A 27881-nucleotide genomic window follows, 5' to 3' on the forward strand; every position below is an offset into this window, starting at 1 on the left:
GAAGCACTGTGAAAGATATGAAAAGGAGATGTGTTGTCTAGACTGGAAGGCCTGCCTCTGTGGCTGGAGATGAGTCTGAGGTTGGCAGTGGTCAGCAGGCAGAAACGGGTGAACCCGGGCAGGAAGGACCCTCTGGCGCCCTGGGGAAGGCAGCACCTCTCCAGTGCCTGTCATGGGCTGCAGTTTGGCCACATGAGTGATGCACAAAGCTGTGGCCCTTTGCCTGAGGGCTCTCATGAGCCTGGACCGGGGAAGCTGGACGAGGAGGTGAGATGCAGTTTGGTGGGTGGACACTGCCTGCTACCCACCCAGGAGTCAGAGAGCAGAGCAGTGACACACCCAGCAGCACCCGCTGCCCCTGCCTCTGTGGAATGGGTCGGATTCCTATCCTTACAAAGTCTGCAAAATCAACTTCCACAGACTCTGGGGTGGACACTGTTTTTGATACTGCCCAAATGCCACCACCTCCGTTCCCCGCTCCTCAGCCCCACTTGGCTTCCTTCTGTTCCAGGCTCTGAGACCCACACCTCTCTAGAACCTCTTTTTTTCATGTACTGGGGCTTCCTTCTGTGATTCACTTCTCTCTGCTCCTCTCCTACATCTCTTGGGAAGACTTAATGGAGTTCCTAACTGTTGAACCTGCTGATTAAGTTGGACGCTTTGCTTCCCAGCGTGCACAGGGACAGCAGTGTTTGCTGGGGTGAAGTTCTGCCTGCCTTTTACTTTTACCAAAAGCATTGTGCTAAATGCTTTGTGCTTTTCTAACATTGCTCCAGGTTCTGGGGCAGAGCTGGAAGCTAGTTTTTCTATAAAGACAGAAATTATTTTAGTTTGTAAGTTGTAGGGTCTATTATAACTACTCAACTCTACCTACCCTGAGTGGAAGCAGGCACAGAGAATACACCAATGAGTGGCCATGGCTATGTGTCAATAAAACTATAGATCTATAGAAGCAGATGGCTGGCCTTCAGGCCACAGTGTACAGAATCTTTCCTCCCACAAGAAAGTTCTGATACAATGAAGAGGAGGCCACACAGTCAGCTCATTGCTGCTGAAGAGTGAAGGGCTGTTGAACAAGCAGGTTTTTTCTTACAGTTGCTAGAATTGGGCAGAGTTCTCCATCACGACAGCAGCAGTTGGGCTGTGGCGGCCTCCCTCCTGCTCTGCCAGCTCCCAGGGCACATCATATGGAGACCAGGAGAACCAAACTTCCCTGTGACCACTCATTCACAGAAGGAAGAAGGGCAGAACTGGTTCAAGGCAGGCAAGCCCACTGATGACTTGGAAAAGTCCTTCCACCTCCCAGGAGCAGGAGAAGGATTGGAGTAGCTGGTGTTACATTATTTGTGCTCCGTTCACAGGAAGGAAACATCTGACATGGGGAAGAATCGTTCCCACTAGCATGTTACTGTTCATTCCAGGGATGACAGAGTGGTAGAGGGGTAAGTGCCCTCGGTCTGCCTCTTGACTGCAGGTCATCTCCTAACCAGCTTAGTATCTCACACGTTCTTTGCAGGGACGTGTTCTGTTCTTATCCATCATCCTTTCGGCAATTTTAAAGTTATTTCTCTACTGGAGCTGGCCCAGTTACTTCTGCACAGGAAGGACAAACACTTAAAATTCTTGGCATTATTCTGATTCCTGATGCTCTCCCCAACCAGATGAAGTCTAATCAAATTAGAAAATCTGCATCATAAACTTCCTGTTCACCCCCACCCCAGTTCAAGAGGTAGAAGCAGCTCTGTAGGCTGTGAATCTCATTCCTTCATTCATTAAACAAATGGTTGAGTGCTTGCTATACAAAAGTGAGGGTAAGATGCTTGGGATACAAGGAGTGAGGAGTCAGCACCTCCTACCCACAGACCAGCCTTTCCTAGGTTATGACTTCCTTCTTAATGGTCGAGATCATGGTGTCTGCTTTTCAGGACACCAGATAGAGGAAGAAAGAAAAAAATCATCACAGCTGAGAGGCGTTTCAGTTGCTTCATATGTATGAACTCTATCAAGACTGTAAGTGGAATTTCATAATCCATTAACAGATCCATTTGGGAAGATTTCAATCTTAATACTCAGATGCTGCCATTTGTGTTTGGTAGATGAGACAGACAGTAAACCCAGACAAATAAATCTGTAGTTTTGGGGAGTGCAAGAACTCTGAGTAAAAAATCAAGCAGGCTAAGGGATTAAAAGGGTAGGGACTTGTTACTTGGAATGAAGCACTGCTTAAAGAAATATAAACACATCTAATGCCCTGTTGGACTAATGGGGAGTTCCTGTCTCTGCTCGTGAAGTCTGGAGGTGAGCACTTCAGGGACAAAATGCAGCTCAACACCATTGAGTCTTCAGGGACCCAGGCCCCTTCCAGCCACCAGCTCACCCTTCCTTAAGGAATGACTTACTAAGGGAAGACCAAGATGGTGGCACCTACTCCCAGTGAGCAAGAATTTGGTGGAAAGTGCTTTTATAGGTTAAGCAAGTTTACGCTATGGTAAGATGAACCTGCTGACATTTATGTCCAGATATGTCAATTTTATACCCCTTCTTTACTAACTGAGTCTTGGGGTAGACATGGAGATGTTTCTAGAGCCTACGTATCCCATCATTTCCTGTGGTAGCACTCATTGCTTCCCAGTGTGCCTGCACTGAGAAGTAAGGTGTTCTCTGATCTCTAAGAAGGAGTAAACAAACATTCCTGAATGCCAGTGCTTACGATCATTGCCCTCTCTGTCTTTCATGTGTGCTATTGCCCTGAATATTCCTGATGGTCTCTGAGATCAGATTTAAGGGGCTTGCCCAAAGTCACAGCTGGTGTGTGGAACATTTGAAGTCCTCTCCTTATAAAACTTGTCTGTGTTATGTCCATAGTTTCCCAATATTCCCAGTCAAAATAGATCCTTGGGACACTTGATGAGTAGGCAGGGAGCAGATTTGAATCCCAGATCCCTGTGAAATATTCTGGAATGCCACACCTATAACAAGACTCTGTGGTGGTGGTTGTGATCATGAATACTTGAGAAGCACCACTTTCTACTCTCATACACTCTCAGTTATGGTGGGAGCAGACTGGTGGGGACTGGGGGCACACAGATGTGTGTTCTGAGAGATGATGAAACAAGTCGGTGCTAATAGTAACTAAATCACCAGTGAAAATGATTAGCCCGTGTGTCATTTCTTCCCATTAGAATGATTGTGAGGTTATCTTACATTCAAACACGCATCAGTTAAAGAGAAAACAGTGAAATAACTTGTAATGAAGATGGCAGAAATTGTCTGTCACAGTAATGAGCGGCTGCTGTTGATGGTATGGTTATCTGGAATGGGACTTGTGGTTATTATGTCCTAGACTTCTGTGCAGAGCTTCTTGGCCTTTCATCAGAACCCCCTGTCCTCCCATGTTGTATGATCATCTCTGGTTTTACATCCCACTGAGGTAAAAGGCTGGATATTCACAAACCATCGGAGGATGCCTTCATTATTCAAGTCCATGACCACTAGTGCTGGGGTCCTGAGAGGTCCCTGTTCTTATCTACCCCCATGTTTCAGAGCATGCCAAAAATTTTATGCACATTCTAATGAAAGTATTGATAGGAGTTTTCGGTCCTTTGTTTATTTGCCAGAATTGAAATGTGTGGTGCATTTTTGCTTGTTAGGTCTGACAATGCTAACTGATTTGTGGCTCTACTTTGTGACTCACGAGTTACAAGTTAATTAGAAACACTTTTCCCTAATTATATTTGAGAGTTTGCTCTATTTGCTCTACAATTATCACAAAAATTACATTAACTAGCGTTAACGAACACAGCATAGAATATCCACTGGAGGAGAGAAACAAATTACACAATGTCTACATCCCTGGCCCAACACCTGGTTTCCTCTCCAACAGATGTTTTTATTTGTTATTCCCAATAACGGATCCAGAATAAACTTCCTTCTTGGATGTGCCCTAGAAGATGAAGCCAGCCTGGCAGAGAAGCTGTGGCTTTGCAGACGGTGGGCAGCTGTCTTCACTGATGGTATATTGGCCACCATAGTAGCCGGGAACTATCACCACATGCCCTCCCAAGGGACTACTCCAAAGAGGAATCTCTGTGAACAATTTCTCACCACAGGTACCTGTGTCCCAGGAGACCTGTAATCCGGGGAATGGTGCTTCGCTGGGGTCTTCCCATCTTCCTTCTTTCTTTCCTGCATTCCAAGATACATCTACAGTCCAGGGGTAATGATGATTTAAAAATGATGCAGACGAGAACTCTGGTCTCCAGAAGTGGTCAATTTAGGATGAAAGAGTGGACAGGTAGCTATTCTACAAGGTAAACAAGGGCAAGAGGCACTTAGAGGAGAGCAAACTTCACTGAGAGATTAAGAAAGATCTCATGAGCAAAGACATATTTCAAAAGGGTTTTAAAGACGGGCATTCAGTTTGGCTTTCAGGTAATAGTAGCAGGAAAAGAAAAGATGAGTTCAGAAAGTCATGGTTGATCTCCCTCAAACACAGTCCTTTATGGAGAACAGATTTACACTGAGTCGTTCCTCTGGCTGCCCAGGTGAGCATGGGGGTCCTTGCACATGCACTCCAGGTCAGAGTAGGAACCCTGGCACATTGACTGTCACCTGTCTCCTTTCATTAAGCCCTCACGCTTCCTGCCTTCAACAGTCTGATCCTCTCTCCCATCCATATTTGCCTTTAATCCTGTACTTCTCATGTGCCTTTGGGTGAAAGGAATAACAAGTAGGGTGCTGTACACATCTCCACAAAATTTTGCGACTTCACACACACATTTCTAGGGAGACTTCCAGAGACAGTGGCGTCCTCTTTGATAAGGAAAAAGAAAGCTTGCATGTACTATTGTCTCAAAAGAGCATGTGAATTAAAATTAATTAAAGAGGATCAATTAGTTAAAAAGGGTTGACAGTTGACCAACTGAAAAGCTTGGAAGTGTTTCTGTGTAATTTAAAAACATGTGGCCTTGAAGCACCAAGGCCATGAGCACAGCATTCTGTATCAGACCCACTTGGTACTTACAGTAAGGAAGCATCTCAGCCAAAAAATAGATCATAAACCACTTGCCCTATGGTTTGCTTGACTTTTGTGGGAATATTTTTTTTTTTTTGAGAAATGAACCTTAATTCATAAGCTCAGTTTTATTTTCAAGTGACATACCTGCTCTCTTCACAAACATGGCTTCCAGAGCCTATCTGTGCAGTTACTTAATTAAAAGCAAACGTGAACATGCACTCTAATCTGTTTCCCAGATATATTTCACAGTCAGCCACATTTTGCATTCACAAGTGTTGGTAGTAAAAACAGCTACTTCTATTCCTCCCATTCTATGTCAAGAATCTTTTCTAGATTTAAAAGAATGACCCTCCATCCTTTATGTTTCATTCAGAATTTTTCTTCTGTTCAGTTAGCCAGAGGCACAAATATGCTTGGAACTATCGGCTGAGAAATACAGACTGGAAAACATTTTCATTAATAAAAAGAGGTCTTGGCCACTAAGTCTGGCACTTTTTGTTTTGCTTCAATTTTTTTGTTTGCTTTTTAAGTGATTTTATAGTCTTGATGTAGCAGGTGTTTAATTTTGTTGGCTCCAAGCATGCTCAGGGGGACTAAGGAAAAGAGTTTAAAACGAGAGGGAGAGAACACGAATCTGAGTCTGCTTCTTGTGGCAGTGACTCTCTGTCTGCAGGGGGACTCTCCCAGCTAGCTGGTGCCCAAAGACGCCAGTCTCCCTACTCTTAACCCTGGAGTGTTTTCCGAGATGCTTATTACTATACACTGATCGTGTCTGTCCTTGCTAGGGACATTTATGTGCAGATGGTATTCATGTGTTTTACCTTCCTTGCCATCTTCAGGGAAATTCCTAATGCTTTGTGACATTCACAGACAGTAGAAATTTGTATTTAACACATAGTTATGCTTCTAAGATGAGCATGGATCATTTAGGCTTTTCAAGCAGTTTATCAATTTAATAACTTTCTGCAAAACTGCCCTTGCTATTAACTTAGTTATTGGAGTGTGTAAACACAGATGTGAAATTTTATTGTCATAGAAAAACTTCACATTGAGCATGGCTAGGTATTTATAATTCGAATCTAATGAAAATGTGATTGAAAAGAAAGGATCATGTGATCTCAGAATAAGAATTCTCCTGTAAGCAAGCACTAAGTGATTAAGTAAACAGTCAGTGAATGGAGAGGAATACCTCTCTGAAGTTGAGTGATCAGACTCCAAATACCAGGGTCTTATTAAAAGTCCCTTACCTCCAGGGAGCCTCCCCACCATCTCTAGGTAGCTTTGCTAATGCTTCCATTAGGGCGGCAATGAAATGCAACATTCTGAGTTGCCATGGAAACAGCTATATCTATGCAAATTACTCTTTAAAAAATCATTAGGCCACCGAAAGTCTGTCTGACATGAAATTTACAAACACTCCAGCCCACGACTACTCTTGGCATTGTTTCTCCTCTTTAACTGTCCCTGGTTACTTTTGCTGTCTGTTTAATGCAAAGGAAGCACTACCGATTCCCTGGGGGAGGCCACCAGCAGGAGAGTTGAGGACAGAAAGTTGAGTGCAATCACTTACAGTAGGAATTTGGAAGGCGTCTTTGGGTTTTGGAAGAACAAAGCCACCTAGAAATGGGGAGAGAGGTTGAAGATAAAAGAAATCTATTTACAACAGCAACTACCTCCTATCCAACTTCTGCTCCAAAAAATAAAAATTATGAGCTTGCACACACAGACATGCACACACAAAGGAAGGTACACACAAGTGGGCACAGGCAGGAGAGCAAACACACATACAAGCCTGCTTGCCCAGTATAGGCATGCACACATAGATGTGCATGTGCCAGCATGCACACACACACAGCCAGTTGCATGTGCATGGCGTGTGTGCATGGGTGTGCACACACCAACTCGTGCGCACACACATCTCCATTTGCATCCCTCACGGGGCCGTTCCAGCTGCTTTGCTCCATAGACGAGTTTCTGTGCTGAAAACGCTACCATCCACAGATTGTTTTGTTTCCCTGTTTGGGGCACTGGGTCTGGTGGGAACCTTTGCAGAACTCCAGGTCTTCCTGCTGGCTGCTGGCTCCTCCCCGCCAGTGCAGGGCAGGTGCTGCTCTGCCAGTGGGCACAGTCCCATATGCTGCCCCAGAGGCAGAGCACTCCCACAGGTGCCGAGCCCCCAGGACCTAGGAGCAGAATGTGACTCAGAGGAAGAAGGGCTTTGCCTTGCAGTTTGTACAGGAATACCTGAAGACTGTGTCTCAGGCCCCAGACATTCCAGAATAGCCTTCTCCACTGTGCCTCTTCCCCTGAGATGGAAGTGTGTTTCAGTTGCTGGGCTGGGACAGAGCCAAGTGACGGCACCCACCGCAGTCCTGTGTCCACCCCCGCATCACTGCAGCCTGCTCCTGGTACCTGATGACTACTGTTTACTTCTGTCAGCTCTCTCCCTTCCTGCGCATCAGTCAGGCCACGGCCCGCCCGCCGGACCTGCTCAGCTGGGTCCTGGTCCTCACAGCTGTGTTCTTACCCAGAACTTCCTGCACCATATACTACAGATTCAGTATCCCTTCTCTGAAAGCTTGAACTCAAAAGCATCTCCGATTTCAGTTATTTTAAGATTTGGGGATGTTTGCATACACATAATAAGACACCTTGGAAATGGGACCCAAATCGAAACATGAAATTATTTCATTTTTCATATACATAATTACATAATCTGAAGGTACTCTTATACAATATTTTTAATAATTTTTTGCATGAAACAAAGTGTATGTATCACACCTGAAGTGGGCAGGAGAGTTTTGCTCCTTGGGAATGCTGAATTTTGTGAGTCACACGTTTTTTTATTTGTTCTTTTTAGTTATACGGAACAATAGAATGTACTTTGACATATACACACACAGTAAAACTTCCCATTCTTGTGGTTGCACATGATGTGGAGTTATACTGGTTGTGTATTCATATGTGAACATAGGAAAGTATGTCCAATTCATTCTACTGTCTTTCCCATTCTCATCCCCCCTCACTTCCCTTCATTCTCCTTGGTCTAATCCAATGAACTTCTATTCTTCCCCTCCCCATCCCCCTTATTGTGTGTTAGCAGCAACATACCAAAGAAAACACTCAGCTTTTGGTTTGGGGGGATTGGCTTATTTTGTTTAGCATGATAGTCTCAAGTTCCATCCATTTACCAGCAAATGTCATAATTTCATTCTTCTTTATGACTGAGTAATATTCCATTGTATATATATACCACATTTTCTTTATCCATTCATCTGTTGAAGGGCACTTGGGTTGGTTCCATCACTCAGCTATTGTGAGTTGAGCTGCTATAAACATTGTTGGTGAGTCACATATTTTTTTTAACCTGGACCCATCACATGAGATCAGGTGTGGAATTTTCCACTTGTGACATCTTATTGGTGTCCATAAAGGTTCAGATTTTGGAACGTTTTGGATTTTGGAGTCTCAGATTCGAAATGTTCATCTTGTAATAGACTCTACCGTGTGTTGTCAAGCTGCTGGGGTGCTCTGACCTGTCTCAGCTCAGTAGCAGACATGGGCAACAGCTCAGACAGAGTCCGCATCCATGCTGCATGTGAAAAGTTTATGGTCATTGCCCATTTATGTCGTTTCGAGTGTGTGTGTATCGGCTTGCTTCCTTTAGAAGCCACTCACACTTTCAGTGTTAGGAGATGGCAGGATTAAGTGTGTTGACCAGCTGTGCCCTTGGGCAGAGGTGGACAAGAGCCCAGAGGTACCACCCCATCCCACAGGCCATCTGAGCTCCCTCCCTGCCCTGCAACCCGCTGTGGGGGTCAGAGGCATTAGCAGATCAGCCCATTTCCTTTCAGGCTCCTATGTGCTTCTGCAACAGGTAAGATTCTAGAGTGGGTGAGGCATGCAGTCCTTATGTACTTCCAGTGTGTAGAATTTAAAGCCAGTCACAAGTATGTGTTTTTTATTTGTCTGCTTGTTTTAATGATGTAAGTATTGACCCAGAATTCTACTTCCAAAATAAATGTATTGCAGGGGCTGGTGATATAGCTCAGTTGGCAGAGTGCTTGCCTAGCATGAGCACGCAATCCCCAGCACCACCAAAAATAAACGAATGCATTGCTTTCTAAGGCAACATGACCCTACTTTCTTTGCTAGTTACAGAATTAGTGCCCTGGACTCAGTCTTCCCTTACTGAAGGCCAATGCTGTAATTTCCTCTAAGAGCAGAGCCCTCGATTCATCATTCCCAGCAAAGGGAGTATGTCATTGTTTTTGATCCCCCCCTTTTTTTTTTTTTTTTCTTTTGGTATAAGGAGACACTAAAAGGTTAATGCCATCTATCCCGAACTAAAAGTTCTTACTTATTTATACGTTATTTTAGAACACAAAACCATACTCCTCCAAACCAGTTACATATTTTTTGTTAGGTATTATCCAGGGTTACCAATTCTGGGCATAATTTAAGTCTTTAATGAAAGGTATAAATTAGATGTGCTCTCAGACCTCTTTGCTAACTCTTAGGAGTGGAAGGCAGAATGTTTTGTAAAGCCACATTTTCCAAAAGAAAACATCTTTTTGTGAAAGGAATTGAAAACTGGATACATTATAGATTATAGTGTTAAATATGCATACTTAAAGGCATAACCCATATTTTAAATGATAGCCTTGTTTTAGAAAATATAATAAAATGCTTTGCTTTATCTTTAAAATTGAATGTCCACACAGTTTGTGATAAAATATGTCCATTTGGAAGAAAGTAGCAATCTAAAATTGAAAAATTTTAATCAAGCTATGAAAAATTATCTGCTTATTTTTGCCCATACCATCTTCATAATTAATGGTTGTAAAGTACATGAGCTGTCATCTTAGTGGGGGTAATTTTAAATAGGAATTTTTCAGCTATGAGCTATTGTAGTTCTCTATCTCAAATAGTAAGACATATGTCTTTCTAACAGCTAAATTTAAATATAAGGTCAAGAATATATTGTATCTGTCTTCCTTGCACAATAAATAGATACCAATCATTACATTCTTTTCCAGCTTGAAATGATTAAATGTTGTGATCTCTCTTGGTCTAATTAATTTTAACAATAAAAATTTATGTACTATCAATTTCAAATTTATAGACACTTAAAAAGAGTGAAGTTCTGTGGGGCTCTGTGGACTCTTCTGTCTATAATATTTCGGGCTCCGTCTCCTTCGCTTGCCCTCTCCTTGCTACACTGTCTCCCTTATGAGGCATCATTAAGTCTTGCTCCTCCTGCCTGGTTCGTGCAGCAGACCGATCCCTGATACTAGCTCCTGGTGTTCCACCACTTCCCGAGGGCCGGGCGGTTTTGTGCCATGTCAGTGTCCTTGATGTCCAGCTCAGCATATCGTAGGAGCTCCACAGATCACTCTTGGACCTGTTCCCCTTACCCACCTGCCTACCTGGGTCTCAAAGGAGCCTCAGCTCGGAGCCCCTGTGATCTTCTCTTTTTAGCTTCCTGAGAAAAGGCTCCCCCAGGGCTGACTTGTCCTGTTCGCTGATTGCTCCTCCACCTTGACTTCACAGCAGGTCTCTGCTTGCTCTCTGACAAGCAAAGGGTGACAACATGTTAGCTCTTCTACAGAGAGTGGCCGGACTCCATTGTGGGAACTGCAGGGGGAGTCAGGAGACCCCATCTCGGTCTCAGACAGTGCAACCCTGGCTTGAACCCTCGAGGGCTCCCTATCTCCTCCAGCTCTTCCTCTCTACCTCTGCTTCTTGACCTTCAGCACTAGCTGTACCTCCACGGAGCCAGTCACCACTGGGCATCAGCAAGTGTTAGCTGGCATGCATTTGCTCCTGGGAATGCTTGACAATGTTGGAAGGAGTTGATACCTCCCTGTTTTCCTCTAATTGAAGGAGAACTGTTTTCATCTGATAGTGTGATTTCAAACCATACTTCTCCTGAAGGAAGAATTGTCATCATTGTCTAGATGTTTCCATGAAGAATCACTCAGCATCATGGATCACAGTGGTTATTTCTACAAGATGTTTTTCAGAATTTAAATGAAAGATTATAACCTTTTTCATCTGATATTGACTCTATGCAGTTTAATGATGGTATATTGTAGGTCTAAGAAAGACCAAAACTTGATGCCTTTCCAAATCTCACTTCCGTTAAATATTTTGTAGTAGTACCTCTATTTGATACATATATTTCAGTTAATTTTTCTGTTAAAAACTCTAGAGTCTCAAATAAGTAGTGCCTTAGATCCTAGAGTATTTCAAGTTCTATCTATTATTTTTACCATTTTTAAGAACAATGGATATCTTTTGGTCAGTGTTAGACATTGCTGTGTGGTAGGTATGGAGTTGGTAGTTAACTGAAAACCAAATCCCTTAGTTTCATCACTGAACCTCAGTGTCCTGTCTACACCTGGAAACCAAGGCACCTGAACTGGCCTTGAGCGTGAAGCACAGAGAATCTCTGCCCACCGTCTTCTTGGAGATGAAATTTTAACATATATAGTCCCTGCAGAAAGCCAAAGGACTTCAGCAAAGGGAGTGAGACCCTCTTTCTTTGCAGGTTTATATGCGCCATCTCTTTACACCATTTTTAATCACGGGATTGTGTGCCTGGATCTCTTTAACTGAGCACCCCCGCCCCTGACAGATCATATTCAATGTCATTATCCTTACTCTTCTTAGAATTCTGCATAAGAATTTATGTGAAAAGCATATCAGCAAATCTTACAAACTGGGTCTTTAAATACTCTTATGTCATTTGTGTTTAAATCTGTGGATGAGGGAAAGCAGATGGTTGTTGGGTAGGGCAGTGACAGGAAACCCCCTTGCTGGGGAGGAACATCAGTCTGACAGCAGGGGCATGATGGGTTGGGATAAATAGCCTGCCTGAGACAGAGGCAGCGAACAGGTAGGCTATTGTGATATGTTAAGCTAGAAATAATGAATCCGAAACTTGATGGTAGAGTCCAATTAGGGTCATGCCGGATTGGGTTCCCATTATGGCAACCTGGGTTAAGGAAATCAATCTCCACAGAGTAGACTAGTTGGAGGAAGAAATGGAAATAACTAGACAGATCAATAAAAACTCATTCCATGAAGGAACTCATCCTACTTTAGAAGACATCACTGCTGCCATCCTCAACCTACAAACAGTCAAATAAACACACCTAGAAATGAATGGCTTAGAGCTTCGTTCCCTTAAGCTCTGGCAACAGAGAAAGGAGTCTGCCCTTACAGCAATGTGTACGTGTTTATGTCCATCATCAACAGCATGCGGATTTATCCAACTGCTTCCCATTTCCAGAGCCTCTTGCAACATGGTGTTTATAATTGTTTAAACATCCTCTTACTAAGACACAAGATGGAAGAATCATGCCAGTAGAAGATGTAAAGTCAAATGTCCCCAGATTTCTAAAAGTGGGGTTATTTGTAGAAAAACAAATGAATTAAAAGATACAGTGAAAAATAAAGTGTAGATGTCAATGGACTAAAAGTCCCAAGAATTGAAGATCAGAAAAGGACCAATAATAACTGTGGGCCTAGAGAGTATGAAGGTTAGGAAAAGGAGCAATAATAATTGCGGGCATAGATAGTAGTTGTGATACTTGCTAAATTCTCTGGGTGCCCCACAACTCTACTACTTTTATTGAAGTTCCAATTCTGTTCTGTTCCAATACAATATCCAATTGGGAAATAAAATAACAAAAGATATGAACTGCCATTTCAGGAAACAATGGGCAAACAGGTAAAATGCTCATATCAAAGAAGTGTATTTAAAAGCAATACCAGTGGGAAGGAAATGCCACCTTTGCCATTAGATGTCCAAACCTGAAAATGGTTGTTGGCCCCCAGTGTTGGGGGGCAGCAGTGTGCACCATTGGGTGAGATGGACATGATAGAATCTTCTTGGAGAGCATTTTAGCAGTACACCTCAATATTTTCAATTTTCATACTCTTTGCCCACTGATTCACATTTTATAAAACTATATCGTGGAGCTATTAAGAACAACTTTCAAAGCAGATGAGTTTAACTATGAAAAATATGTTTAACACTCTCTGCTATGTAGTAAAGAGCCAGTGTCAGAAAAAGAAATTAGACTATATGGCAGTCAGTACACAACTAGATACAAATGGTCCATCAAATAGACCATTACAGGCATTAAAAATGGAAATGTGGCTTAGATATTTGTTGATATCAAAATACATTCCTATGTTTGATGCAAAAGGCACGTTAAATACCCTGTGTGCTGTGATTGTCTTTCTGTGATGTCACATGTGGGTGTATGATAAGCAGAGAGGTGTACAGGAACATGTCCCCCAAATCTGATTATCCGTGGGGAGATTTGTGCTTTTTTCTTTATCCATTTTTGTCAGACCAGAGATTTTAAATTTACCAGAGAAAAGATAGCACTGTTAGAATGTGAGAAAACTTAATGTACCAAAACTATGTACTTTTCTTGAACTTACAGTTTGATAAAAATTAATTATAATGTAAAGTGATTTATTTTCTACTCTATTTACCCATACAGAGAAATCACTAGTTTAAAAAAGAAGCAGCAGTAGCATACTAAAATTTGGCTTGAAATAAAAAAGCTTAGAAATTCTAAAATTTCAACATAATCAGTAAAAGTTGCCTTCAATTCTCAGAAAATGGTGCTGTTTTTATATTTACCTAAGGGTTAGTCAACAGATAAATGCATTACATGTGTTCAGCATATTCAACAATATCTCCAAAAGTCATTTTTATCAATTTTGTGATTTTTACCTGGAGGAGTAATGCTAAATGTCACGCAGCATTCAAATAAGCAAGATTGTCACTTTTTCTAAATTGTTTTCTGAAAACCTATTACACTTCACATTCCCATCTTAATAGAGCTGTCACCATTAAGCATGCTTTGCCGAGCTCTGGTTATGTTGCTACTGCTTTGATTGGTGAAATGCCTAACAAGTGATTTCGATTTCACTCCCCGCTCACCACCAGTTCTTCTGCTTATCTTCACTGAGTACCTGCCCTAAGGATCAGCTGGCTGACTGGGCTTCATTTGTCCTCAGTCCACCCACTGATGGGGCTAAACAGATGCCTTATGAGGAAAACTGCAGCTCGCTTGCTTGTGGATATGCAAAATAAAGGGAGAAGTTATACCTCCAGATTACCTGGGCTGCTAAAAAAAGAAATTCTCAGCAACTAACAGAGGAGGTGTCAGCTGAGATTCAGGATGTGCAGAGGATTCCAAGGTGAACAGTCTGTGAAACTAAAAATTTTATAGTGCTTTTCTTCTTTCTGCCTTACTGCCTCTCCATCAGACTTAACCGTAGGCATGCTTCGGACCAACCCTGGGCTGCCAGCTCCTCTTCGGAACTTTACTGCAGTGACTTCTTCCAGTGCTGCAGCTTTAAATACCACCTAAGTGGTGAAGACTCCACATTTCTAGGTTCAGCGATGTGCTCCAAACTGGGAGCTCAGCTGCCTGTTGCAGAATCACTGGACATTAATCAGTTAATCAGCATCTCAGATTTAACACATCTCAAACTGGAACCCACATTTCCTGGGACCCCCCCCCCCCCCGCTTCTGTGCCCAAGGCCAGAATGGCTCCATTTCCCTCCTGCCCCCACATCCAGTCCAGCTGCCAGCTAGACGGTGTGACATCTAGTTTCTTTCTGGGACTTGACCATGTCCATCTCCACCGACCCGAGCATCTCTCCCTCGGAATCCCGAAGTCGCCTCCCAGCTGGTCTGCTCACTTCTTACACTTCTCACCCCATTTCAGACCATCTCGGTGATAAAACAACCAGCTCTGGGATGATGGGAAAATGCTTTGTACTTGGTGGAGGTGATGGGTGCACATCACTGTGACTGAACTCAACGCCACCGAGTTGTGCACTTTAATGCGGTTGATTGAATGTTACATGAATTTCGTAAAAAATTAAAAAGAAAAAGAAAAAGAATCTTAGAGCTAGATGACCAGTTGAGAATTTATCCTGTTTTTTTAAAATTTATGGCGACTGCTGCACAGAGCAGGACTGAAACATTACAAAACAAAAACCCATCCAGGAGATTTATTTCGGCTTATGGATAAAAGGGAAACTTCCAAAGCCCCTGTTCCTGGGCTCTCATCAGGTTCCACTGGGATTCTCAGGAGAACACAATGGAAGGACTCTTTTCCAAGGTGTAGGCAGAACTGGTAGAGTGCTCAACGACTCCAGAGCCGGGAGACAAAGGGCCCCGCCAAGGGTGCTGTAGCCTGAAGATCATGAGGCCCAGGGGCCTGGGGAGGAGTGCCTGCTGCATCCCTGCCCCTGACCTCTCTAGGTCCCTGGGCCGGCTGGCTAAAACCCACCGCAAGCAGAGGCACTGGAGCCTGGGGGGTCCCCAGGAGGACACAGGGGGAGCTTTCAGAAGAATAATGGGAGTCCTGACTGTAGGCAGTGTTAGATGTCAATCATGATGCTGAAGATCAGACTTGGCAGGGAACTGAAAATCCAGGGCCTTGAACGTTGTCCCTGAATGTCAGCTTTCCTATCTAGACACCAAAAATGAAAAGCGTAAGGATTTCCCTTGGATGCGACACACTGAATACCGACTCCTTGCTGTCTTCTTGGAGTCATGACTTCAGTGATCTAGTCTTTGATGAAAATCTAGCCATAGTGGAGGCCGCAAGTGGAACAGGCTTCCCAGCACGGAGACACTCTCACAACTTACAGACTCTCCTATTATTTTTGAAGTAGGGTGTTTGCTCTGCTTGGTGCATTTTTTTTTTTAATCATGAAAATTAGTTTATGAACAGAGATTTTCTTTTTAAAACTTTTTATTGGTTCTTTTTAGTTATACATGAGAGTAGAACCCATTTTGATAAAATCACACAAGTGTGGAATATGTCTTATTCTAACTAGGACCCCAACCTTGTGGATGCACATGATGGTGGGATTCACGGAGGTGTTGTCCTGCATGTACATGGGAAAATTATGTCGGTTTCATTCCACTGTCATCCTATCCCCCCTCCCTTCCCTGCTCTTTGTCTAATATATTGAACTTCTCTTCTTCCGTGCCTCTGATTGTGGTTTACCTTCCACAAACCAACAAGAACATTCAACCTTTGGTTTTGGGGGAGCTGGCTTATTTCACTTAGCATGATAGTCTCCAGAGCCATCCGTTTACTGGCAAATGTCATAAAGTCATTCTTCTTAATGGCCAAGTGACAGTCCATTGGGTATATGTACCACATTTTCTTTGTGCATTTGTCTGGTGAAGGGCACCTGGGCTTACTCCACAGCTTAGCCATTGTGAATTATGTTTCTATAAACATTGATGGACTTCTGCAAGCGACTATCCTAGTGTCAGACTGGTGACACGGCCAGTTATCGGTGACCAGTTCTGCTTCCTCAAATGTTGAAGTAGAACACCAGAGGAGCACGCTGAGGACAGCATATGAAGCAGGTTTTATTTAAAGGTAGTAACACAGACTTCTCCCTGTAGGGAGAAGGGGGCCATGGCTGGTGTTCTCCTATCCCAAGAAGTGAGAGCGCCCTCTTTTGTAGATTAGAGTCTCCTTTGTTCTCCTGCTCTCCTGCCTTATCTCTCTTCTTCCTGCCTAAGGGACTAGGCCCAGGAGATGCCGGTGAGATAACAAAAAGGTGAGAAGCAGATGGGCAGGGGGAGGGCCAAATGGAGTGATTCAGGAAAGTAGGGGCCCAGGGGCTTTAATTAGCAGCTCCCTGCCTGCAGCCTTTTGAGAGGGGCCAGTAACCTTGGTGGTCAGAGGGCTCTGGAGCCACTGACATTCCAGTCTCCCAGGGGTGGTCTCCCACTTCCCAGCTTCAGATGGCCTTCGTTTCTGAATTCAACCTGATCACATATAATTCTGACTTCACCATGATTGTCCAAACAAGCTGTTTGTTTGTTTGTTTGTTTGTTTTTAATCAGCATTTTTGTTGGCATCTACTCTGCATTGTGACTAGTATCCATTACCCATTCATAGCTGCAAGCCTCTACTCTCTTTATACCTGTATCTTTCTCTTTCTCTCTGTCTCTCATTCCCTGGCTAATTCTGCTCATCCCTCAAGGTCCACCCCAAGTTTCACCACGCCATAGAACCTTCTTTGATATCCTCTCAGGGAGCTCTTTCTTTCCCTTTATTTTCACGGAATACCATCGCTGACAGTTGATGAATTTTATCATTCACAACCCTATATGCTAAATTTCATTTTTCACTGGGCACGTGTGCATTCCCTTCATCTCCCCAGGTGGGTTCTGCTTCATTTACTATATATTCCTCAGAGGGACTGGCAATATCTCGTTCTGGCAGGTATTCACCAAACACCTGCTAAACAATTAAAACCTTAAGAAATGGCATGAGGAAACAGAAGTGTCCCCAGATTTTTTGATTTGGGCAGTGGACTTTCTTGTAGAATCTGAGAGAGGAGAGAATATGTTTGGAGGAAAATTGGCAACCACAAGTGGTCACATTTGGAGTTATGGAGGGAACTCAGACACACAAAGTTGAGGGTGATCAGCAGAGACGTTAGCTGAGTCTTAGTGTTCTCAGCAGCCATCGGCATGTGTTTTCCATGAAATGACCTCTGAATAGAGTGTCTCCAAGTGGCAGTGTTGTTTGAAATGTATTTTTGTCCCAGCTCCACCTCGTTTGCTTGTTACCTGCCCTTGAGAGACTTCTGTAAACTCTTCAATCTCTAATTGTGAAGCTATCAAACCAAACCTCCAGCAATAGCTCTTTCCTAGGGTTGGGGTCAAGATTCATAAAATGGTGCAGGTGACATGGTCATGGCTCAATGAACGAGGCCTTATGATTGTCACTGATATTCTGGTAGAGCAGGCATCAGACAGTTTTGATTTAACGGAAAATGAGACCTAGTTTTGAAGTAGATGGAGGGAGGATTTAGCTTTAAAGTTATTCTCATCTCAATCTAGTGTCTGACCAGTTTTTCCCATGGAAGATTGTAGCTGTTTTTTTTTTTTTTTTTCTTTTTTTCTTTTTTTCTCTCTTTCAGTAGAGGTAAGCAGAATTGGATGTTTGCAAAAAAAATTGTTCGTAAAAGTAGTTTCAAAACTGAATGTTCTTCGTTCTCTGGACCCAAATGACTTCTTGAGTTTCTCCAGCTACATGACCTGCGGCTAAAAAGAAACTGGCAAAAGATGAAAAGCAGAACATTCTCTTGTGTTCATGTATTCTGCTTCAAAGATCACAAACCACACCACCTCTTTCTAATTTCAAGTAGCAAATTTATGTGCCTGACTTTTGTCTGACTGTTCTATGCATTATAGTCAGACTCTTATCTGGCCTTCATTTTCACCGACGAGTTGAATGACTTTCAACAAGTGACAATTTCTCTGTGTCTCAGTTTTCTCATCTGTCAAATGGAGGTGGTCGAAAGATTGCACGAGTCAATACGTGCAAGATGATTAGCAAAGACCCTAGCACTGAATACAAACTCAAAAATGTGAGGTATTTTGGGTGACTTTAAATATTATTTCAATGTGGTCTTCTCTAGGACACCTGGTTCAACTGTCCTCTGTGATAATCTGAGATATGTGTACTTTAGCCTTGACTTCAAACAACTCTTCATCCATTTAATTATTCTTCCATTCAATGAGCACTTCTTGAAGACCTAGTAATAAGTAAACATTTTTTTTTAATCTGGAGTATGTGAGGACTGAAATGCAAACCTGTCTTTGATTCCCAGCTGTTGCTCTTTTTGTTCTGCCCCCACACCTTCATCAAGACTGCGTGTCTTCGAGAGCCATAGGAACCAAAGCACTCTTAAAACCTGTCCCAGTGCCGAATAGTGTTCCCAACATCCTCTTTCCAAGGATATATTAGTTCATTTTTCATTACCATAGCAAAACACAAAGCTCAGTAACTTTGTAAAGAAAAAATGGGGGTGGGGGGTGGGGAGTGAGAGAAGAATGGAGAAACTTTAGATTATGTAGAAGGAAATGAGAGGGAGGTGGAGTATGAAAAATGGTGGAGTGAGACAGACATCATTACCCCATGTACGTGTAGGATTACACGAATGGTGTGAATCTACATCGTGTACAACCATAGAAATGAAATGATGTACCCCATTTGTGTACAATGAATCAAAATGCAGTCTGTAAAAACTAAATAAATAAATAAATAATTTTTTTAAAAAGGCTAATTTAGCTCACAGTTCTAGAAGCCAGTAGTTCAAAATCAGGTGGCCCGATTGCTGGGCCTCTGGGTAGTACCTCATCATGAATGGCTTATGGTGGAAGTCGTGTGGGAGCAATAGGTCACAGGAAAAGAAAACAAGAAAGGCAGGGGCAAGTCTCCCGTGACCAATGGTTGCCACTACTTGAGGACTTCTCTTAAGAAGGTCCCACCGCACCCTGAGGACTAACTTGTCAACATCTTGAACTTTGTGGGAAACAAACCACATCTAAACCAGAGCTCAGGACTTGTAGCTAAGAAAGCTCTAATGAATTCAGTTCAAGTTCTTATGTTGACACAACAGGACCAATGAGGTGGGTGTGCTCTAAATGATATAAAAACTCCCAAGGCCACAGCCAGTTTGTTTTCGACTGAGGCTTTATCATTTCCCGTTTTCCTCCTCGCTGCAGGCCCAGAGAACCTGGTATGGCAGCCGGGACCTAGTGGAGGTGTGTGGGGCTGTGTGACCTCTGAGTTACAAGACTTACTCAAACTGCAAACAGCTGAACACACCCAAATAAGATTCCAATTCTATGGTTGATGGAGTCCCTGCACAATCAGGAATTTGCCAAGCTCTGTATTTACCAAAGATAAAGTACTTTATATGGTTTATCATCTGTTCTAAAGGCCAGCAGGAGAAAAAGTCTTCTGATCAGCAGAACTTACTTTTTAGACTTACTGCCAGAAAGGCCACTGCTCTCTCCAGAAAGAACCAGTGTCAAAGGGCAAATCAGTGCCTGGTATCTACAGCTCCTGGCTGGGTGGTGGTTACAGGGGGATGTGCAGGCTGGGGAGCCACTGTAGGCCTGGTGGCACAGAGAAGGGATCTCTCCTGATGAGCAAAGTCCTGCTTTTGAGAGACCAGATCTTCCCTTATGTTCCATGGTGGGGATTTCCTCTGGCCAGAGTTAGGTTATGTTTGATTAGACTTAGCTTTGTTCAACCTAGGGATGGCAAAGTATGTCTGCCCCAGTATCACTTGCCCAGGGCCAGAAATGATAGCAAGTTCACCTCCTGCATGTAGTTTTAAGATCATCAGATAATGGGGCTGTTTGTTTTTGAATATGTCTCTCCCTCTCTCCTCCTCTCTCTCCCTCAATCATGCCATTTCAAGTTACTTTATTTAATTCATATAATTCTACAGCACAAAACTGCCAAGAAATACACTTAAAATATATTTTAAAAAAACTTTAATGAGCACATATATGAATTCAGTCGTTACCAGTTAAAAGGACATATGTAATATTTGACTGACATAACTTATACAGTGCAGGGACTGCTTTCCTGAGACCACAAAGCAGCCTGGGGGCTCTGGTGGCACTTTTTCTGAGTTCTGGTATACCCAAGGTCATTGAGGAAGACTATAGTTTAAGCAAATCTAATTTTATATTCTAACCACTGGTCTCTTGGGAATTGAGAAATACAGAATTCTGCGGTTCATTTATAAAATGCTCTGATCAGAGGTGAACCTGTGACTTTCACAGATGGCTACTGCCAGATAGTGGCATCCAAATTGGTTTCATGTTCATCTACTTAAAAACAAAAACAAGCAAATAAAAACCTACCATGGGAAGAGTTTTCTCCTTCTCAGCATCTGCAGTGCTTGGTCCCAAGTGGAAGACAAGCATTGTTTTCCATGAGCCTGTTACCCCTTTATTACAAAAATTTAAAGGAAGAATTCTAAAGAAACTAAGATATGCTTATGCCAATTTAAACTGGAAAGAGATCATAGATATAGCTGAGTTTTAAATACTTCTTTAGAAAAATAGTTGCTTAAAGTCTTCTCTCTGTAAAATTATTTCATTTTAAATCAATTCAAACTCTTAACATTGAAGATAATTTTAAAAATTACCAATCCAAACTTTCAGTGAATATGGACCTCTTGCTTATATTAATCTTACACAAACTTGGTATAAACTTTTAAAAACTGCTGTTGGTGCAGAAATTTGAATCTAAAAGTGTTGCTGAGATTCTTTTTGGCTTTGGAACGAGACAGCCTCAATATCAATGGCTGTGTCTTTCCCCAAAGTTGCTTTAGAACCTTGGCAATTAAAATATCTCATGGGAACCAGGTAGATTTAATCAGCTTAAACCAGATTTTGCCTGCTGTGAAGCAGCAAAGGTCTGAGTTGCTTTCAAATGTAAAGAACAGTTTACTCTCATCCACTCTGCAGTTAACCACATTCTGTGTGTATTTTTTAAATAAGTAAGAATAATATTACTTAAATCTTAGTATTTATGTGCATGTGGCTATTTAAAAATCAATTCTGCATTTGGACCAGAAGCCTATGGGAATTAGTCATGGACGATGATGAGCTAGTTCTTCTCAGTTGTCACCTCCCCTGTGGGCCCCACAGTGCTCTCCACCCCCAGCTGTCCCTGAGACCCTCCATATGGCTCAGTGAGTTGAAATTCCAAGAGGCTTAGCCTTCCCCTGATCCCCACTGCAGAGGCCACCACCGTTTCCTGTATGGGATATTAAGGAGGAGAACAGAGAGGACATTTTTTCTGGTTAACCAACCCCTGGGACTCCTGAAAGAAAACCTTAGGGGTACTGGCCTAAGGAATCCCTGAGATCAGAACGTTGTTTTGGTAATAAGCTTTAACATACTCAAGATAAATACCTTTATTTAAAACAAAACTTCCAACAGCGTCCTATGACTGTTGTCCATCGGAAGGACTCTCAAGACAATCTCAACTCAACTCGCAGCCGTACCCTGAGGGTCTTTGCTTCTCAGGGGGCCTGAGAGTGTGATCGTCTGCACCCAAATATTCATGTGCACAAGAGGCGCCATGCACCCCAAGGCAGCATGAGATCAGGGCCCCCCACTTTTAATGAGCAGCCCTCTGCCCACTGCATGGGTGGGGAGTGGTAACAGTGGGGGCGGGTGCCCCCATGGCCCCTTCCACCACCCTAACTAGGCCTAACTGACTTTTTTGTGTGATGACATTTTTGGCCCCCATTTATATTTTCTCCTCTCTCCTTTCCTAGGGTCACAAATCTTTCTGAAAACATGATAATTATAAATTTGCTTAAAATAAATCATACATTAATTTGTCATTAACTGATTGATTTAAAATAAATTTTCTTAACATTTTAGAAATGAATTAAGCCCAACTTTCCTCTGGACTTTGAGTTTGGGGATTGTGGTCCTCATGGGTTTGGGGATTGTGTTTTAGGTCTAACAAATGAGAAGAAGTTACAGAAAACATATAGGAGGCCGTAATAAAGTCTTGCGTGGCCAGGAGGCAATATTTGATTTTCCCATAATTTAAGACTTGCTATTATTAAAGTATTTTTCTTAATTTTTTTTTATTAAGATAGTCTTCATCTCCTTTAGGAAAAAGAAACCATAGTTACCCTCTGCTGAGACAAAATGAAGGATCAAATGAAAGTAATTAAGATTTTATTAAAGAAATTTTAATAAACCAATTACTGCTCATGAATATGGATAATCTCAAGGAAAAGAGCCATCCTATGCCTGAAATAAAAATAAACTATCTTTTAGGTATATTTATTATACATAATTAGTTATTTAAATGTCTTCTTAACTAAACCTACTGTCAGAATTATATTTGGAACAGTAATCATTTTACATGGATAGAGGGAAGCTATCGAGTGCAAGTAATGAACAGAGAGATGCTATAAAGCAATTTATTACAGATTACATCTAGAAGAAATTAGCATATCTTCTTCAGGTAAATTAAAATTTGTGGGTGGCCATCAACCAAAATACTACATTTTAATGTTATCTTCAGATAAAAATGAAGGGAGTCACTTGTGAATGAAGAATACTGAATTCCATCTATTTCAGTCTTTCTGTGAGTTGAAAGGGTAGTATTGCTTTGCCTAATTTAGAATTCTCAGAGAATTCATATAAGGAAATTACCCAAATGAAGGCCTGGAGATAAGCCTTCCAATGAGTGTTTTTCAGAGATATAAAGTTTTCTCTTCTGGCTAAAAATAGAATTTCTATTGATTCATGGTAGATACTTCCTCATAAGTGTATTTTTATATTCTTTTTTGGATTTATTATTTGTGAAATGAAGTCTCACATCTGCTGTTTTATTCTCTCAAGTCATTATGTGATTTTTCTAGTACCATGAAGCTTGCTTGGAGCCCATCACATCCTGCAAAGGTCCCACCGTGCAATTATTAATTGCTGTTTTGTGCCGTCCTTCCCGGGGAGCTCCTCCCCGATGCCAGGGTGTGTTCTGTGTGCCGAGATGCCATGTGTGTGCACTGAGAGCGTTCTCCATGTTACCTACACTCAGTGTCTGCTGTCATCTCACCGTGAGGACCTTGCTGTGGAAAAGAGCAGCAACTAATTGCAGAAAATCAACAAGTCACAAAAAATGTGAGCAGGACCCAAGGGCTCTGCTGAAAATCAAAGCCGGAGAGCTGACACCAAGTGTCTGTATAAAAATACACTTCAGTGGAATTCCATACTTTGAATCCACAGAAGTTCTGTTTTTAGCCAGAATGCAGAATGCAGGTTCAGGGGCTTGTGGTGCAAGTGAGCTTGTGTGCTGGAGACAGCGGAAGGCTACTGTGACTCAGGCATAATGACAAGAGTGACTGCCACACCCGCACCCTGGGCAGGGAGTAGTGTTTGGTTCACTGATGCACCACTCTGTGCCTAAGAGAATCTGGCACCTGGCAGGTGCTGAATCTGCATGGAGCAGGTAAACCAATGATCAAAGCAATCTGAATCACCAGGGACTTAGAGGGCTAGGAGAAAGCTACCACAAGAAGTTCAATTCCATTTTAGATACACCAGCATTTTTAAGGGAACTTACCTTAGACTAATTGCTCTCCAAAGATGTCCACATACTAATTTCCAGACCCTACAGGTGCTGCTTCAGTTGGTATGATTGAATCGGAGCTCTTTGCAGATTCGATTCCATTAGGGGTCTTGAGATTATCCTGGGTTATCCAGGTAGGCTTGATACCATCCCAAGCGTCCTCTCCTTCTCAGAGTCAGAGAAGGAGATGCAATGATGGAAGCCAGGTCAGGGGGATGCCAGACCTCAAGCCAAGGCAGCAGGCAGCCTCCAGCAGCTTGGTAAGGCGAGAGCCTCCAGGCGGCACCCTGCCAGCCCACGCGAGACTCCAGGTCTGGAAATAGATCTCTTGTGTTCTTGAAGCCAACTTTAAGCACTAAGAGGAAACTAAGGCGCACGTTCCAAACTAAAGGAAGTGTTTAGCCTTTTCGTAAGTCCTACATGTGATGCATGGTGCAGTTTTAAAAAGCCAAACGTTTATCATTTGTTAAAATGCATTTTAAATTCAGTTACAAACTCCAGCAGGATCCTCCTTCCTGTAAGTTTTATGCTCTCACAATGGAAATTAGGAAGAGGAGAGAGGAGCTGGAGCTTGAAAAAGATGTACGAATCCAAAAGGGGGTGGAATGAGCCCACTTGGACAGAAGGTGTGGAAAAGCAAGAGAAGGGAGGTGGGATTGTACTCCGTTTATTATGATCTATCAAAATGTATAAATGCATTCCACTGTCATGAACAACTAAGTAGAACAAATAAAAATTAATTTAAAAAAGTAACTCCAGAATTTAACAGATGAGGAACACTTACCTCACACAGTGTCTGACGGCAGGAGTCCAGGGGCAGCTGGTTTTGGTGGTTCTGGCTCAGGGTCTCATGAGGGTGATGTCATTCTTGAGAAGGCTCAAGTGGGGCTGGAGGGCCCACTTCAGAGTCGTGCACTCGTATGGCTGATGGTCTTGGTTCCCCACCACTGTGGTAGGCACCTACTTCTCCTAAAAATAGGCAGTTTCTGAGAAAGAACTTGGGGAAATAATCTCAAGTCATTCATAGTCATTTCCACCATTTTCAGTCACTAAATCCAATCCTCTCATGAAAGGATTAGGCTCCATGATTTGAAGGGAATATCAGGAAATCTGTGGACATATCCTGAACCACCGTGGAAGAAATGAGGAAGGAATGAATACAAATTTGAGCAAAACACCATTTTCCATTTGTTCAGAGAGGATGACTAGTTATGCCCAATGTCTTCTACTAATCTCTCTCCCTCCCGCTGGGTGTGTGTGTATGTGTGTGTGTGTTTTGCAGCACTGATGTGAACTTCCCTCCTTTTCCCCTTGACATATCCACCTTTATCTCAATTTTCCCCAGAGATTACTCCTTCCACTCTTGTTTCTGTGTCTAGATATTGAAATTTCAAATGGTTTGCTGAATTCCACCAAAAGGAATTGGGCCATATTGCATCCACTTAGTCTGCTCTTCATGTGAAGTGAGATATTTCTCCCTGATGAAGACTCACTGCTGTTCTAATAAGCTCGCAGGCACCTGTGGGTTGGCTGCAGACATGCACTGAGATAGAAGGTAGACATGGGTCACCTTCTAAGTTCATTGGAAGATGACCCACAGATGAGTCCAGCCTAGAATGAATGTGAACTGAGAAATTTCTCTCCATGCATGAGTCTGAATTATATTGCACCAGTTCATGAATTAATGAAAAATGTAAAGGAGATAAAGACACCTCTAATCTTGTCCTTTTCATCCTCTTCTTGTCAAATATGAAATTGGGTTTTAAGTTTGTCTTTAATTTTTCCTCTTCCTTTCCCTCCTTCTTACCGTTCATTAGAAAGCTAAAAATTATTATCATAGAATTACTTGGAAAGAAAATATTTAATCCTTGATTTTCTGCATATGGTTTGTTTCATGTAGCATGATGTTCTCTAGTTTCATCCATTTACCAGAAAAATGCCATGATTTCATCCTTCTTAATGGCTGAGTAAATGCCACCATTTCCTTATACCACATCTTCTGTATCCATTCATCTGATGAGCATCTGGGCTGATTCCATAACTTGTCCCTTGTGAACTTCGCTGCTGTAGACTTTCAGGTGGCATTATCACTGCAGTATGCTGATTTTAATTCTCTTGAAAGTGGAAAATAATGTGGGGTAAGGTGGGAATCCTGTGAACATAAAAGAGAGATCAGTGGAGTTAAGGAAGGGGGTTGAGGAGGAGGAAGAAGGGTCTGGAAATGGGAGGCATGGAGGAATGACATTGACCAAACTAGCCTGTGTACACATATGAATATACCACAGTGAATTTCACTTGGATGTGTATCTGTAAAGTACAAATTTTTTGAAGCTATAAATAAAAAGAATTACTTTGGACTGGTTTAAACTTATTTCGTGTTAAGACGCCAATTTCCCCTTTATACTTAGTTCTTAGAGGAAGTGTATTTTATGGCAGAATATCACCCATATTTTAAGCATTTATTTTCAAGCCTCAATTTTCATGTATTAGTATTTCCAACTCAGGATTCGAGAGTGAAAAATTTCGTGTTATGTTTCTGGGTACCTGCACTGAATACTTAAGAGGAACATACCCAAATGCTTTAATATGACATTTCTAAAAGACACCTTCGAACACCATAGTAATACCTGATTTCTCTTGTGTGCTTTTTTTCCACAGGAAAAAAAAAGTCAATTATTTTACTCTAAAATATTTTTCAACACTGAAAATGAATGAATATAATCATTTTTATTATTTTGCTGATCAAAATTTGTAAAACATTTAGTAGGTGAAGAAATAGCTTCAGATCTTGCAGGTGGGTGTGAATGCAAAGGCCGGGGCCCAGGTGACCGGGCGGTGGTGGGAAAGACCACAACCTCTCAGGGTGGAGGTCATGGTGGTGGTGGTTGCGGTGGCGGCTTCAGCTGTGTTGGCAATAGCAACACCCACTTTTGAGGTGGAGGGTGAGGCTACTTCAGAGGCGGTGGCAGAGGAGGATGTGGACACAGGGGTGGCCCCGGAGGCCTCCAGAACCTAGGCGAGTTCCTGCATGGCTGCGAAGATGACATGGTTTGTAAATGTACCACAGATAAAAATAAGGTGCCTGATTTCAATGCTCCTATTTATTTGGAAAATAAAGAACAAATTGGAAAAGTGGATGAAATATTTTGACAACTTAGAGATTTTTATTTTTCAGTTAAATTGTCAGAAAACATGAAGGCAGTTTCCTTTAAAAAAACTACAGAAGTTTCATATAGACCCATTTAAGCTGCTGCCACTGCACAGGTTTCTACCTCGACCTCCGGGTGAGAAAGGACCTCCAAGAGGTAGCGGAGGCAGCGGTAGAGGTGGTAGATTTAGAGGTGGAGGAGGAGGTGGGGGCTTCAGAGGAGGAAGTGGGGATGGTGGTTTCTGGGGGAGAGGACATCAGTGTGGCATCTGACAGACTTCATCAGTTGACTCTGCTTTAGCTGCACCACCTGCTTCTACTCTGGATTGGAAGCTGGTGTCTTGAGCAAGTCCAGAAGATGTGGTCATCTTATGACAGTGGAACTGGTGTGTTAGTGTCGTGCTAGAGTGAGTGCCACAGAACCATCAATTTTGCTCTGAAAGAGCATAAAGAAGTCTTAATGTTTTATATGGTGCCTGGTACTCTGAGGGTGCTTAATAAATGGACAGAAGTTTTCATTTGAAGCATATATGAATTTTTTAAATAAAATATTTTATTCCTTTAAAAAATAAATAGCTTTATATTCTCTTTTCAAATTGATAAATGCATCTCCTGATATTCCTGGTATGTCAAAGTAGTCCATATCACAAGGTGTTTGGGGCACCTTCTCTGTACCCTGGAGCATTTGTTTGTCTACTCTGGGAAGGATACTGACGAGAGTGCAGCACG

The 27881-nt window shown here is 42.3% G+C and overlaps 1 protein-coding gene and 1 pseudogene across 7 annotated transcripts in view; both read left to right on the plus strand.

Moving 5' to 3' along the window:
• Window positions 1-27881, plus strand: part of CTNND2 (catenin delta 2) — a 904448-nt gene that overhangs the window by 701447 nt on the left and 175120 nt on the right. The gene's annotated exons all lie outside the window — the stretch shown is intronic.
• Window positions 193-27617, plus strand: LOC306663478 (H/ACA ribonucleoprotein complex subunit 1-like; annotated as a pseudogene). The gene is made up of 2 exons: window positions 193-267; window positions 26867-27617. The product of its transcript is annotated as an H/ACA ribonucleoprotein complex subunit 1-like (transcript).

The sequence above is a fragment of the Sciurus vulgaris genome (assembly GCF_902686455.1).
Source record: "Sciurus vulgaris genome assembly, chromosome: 6".
In the NCBI taxonomy this organism is placed as follows: domain Eukaryota; kingdom Metazoa; phylum Chordata; class Mammalia; order Rodentia; family Sciuridae; genus Sciurus; species Sciurus vulgaris.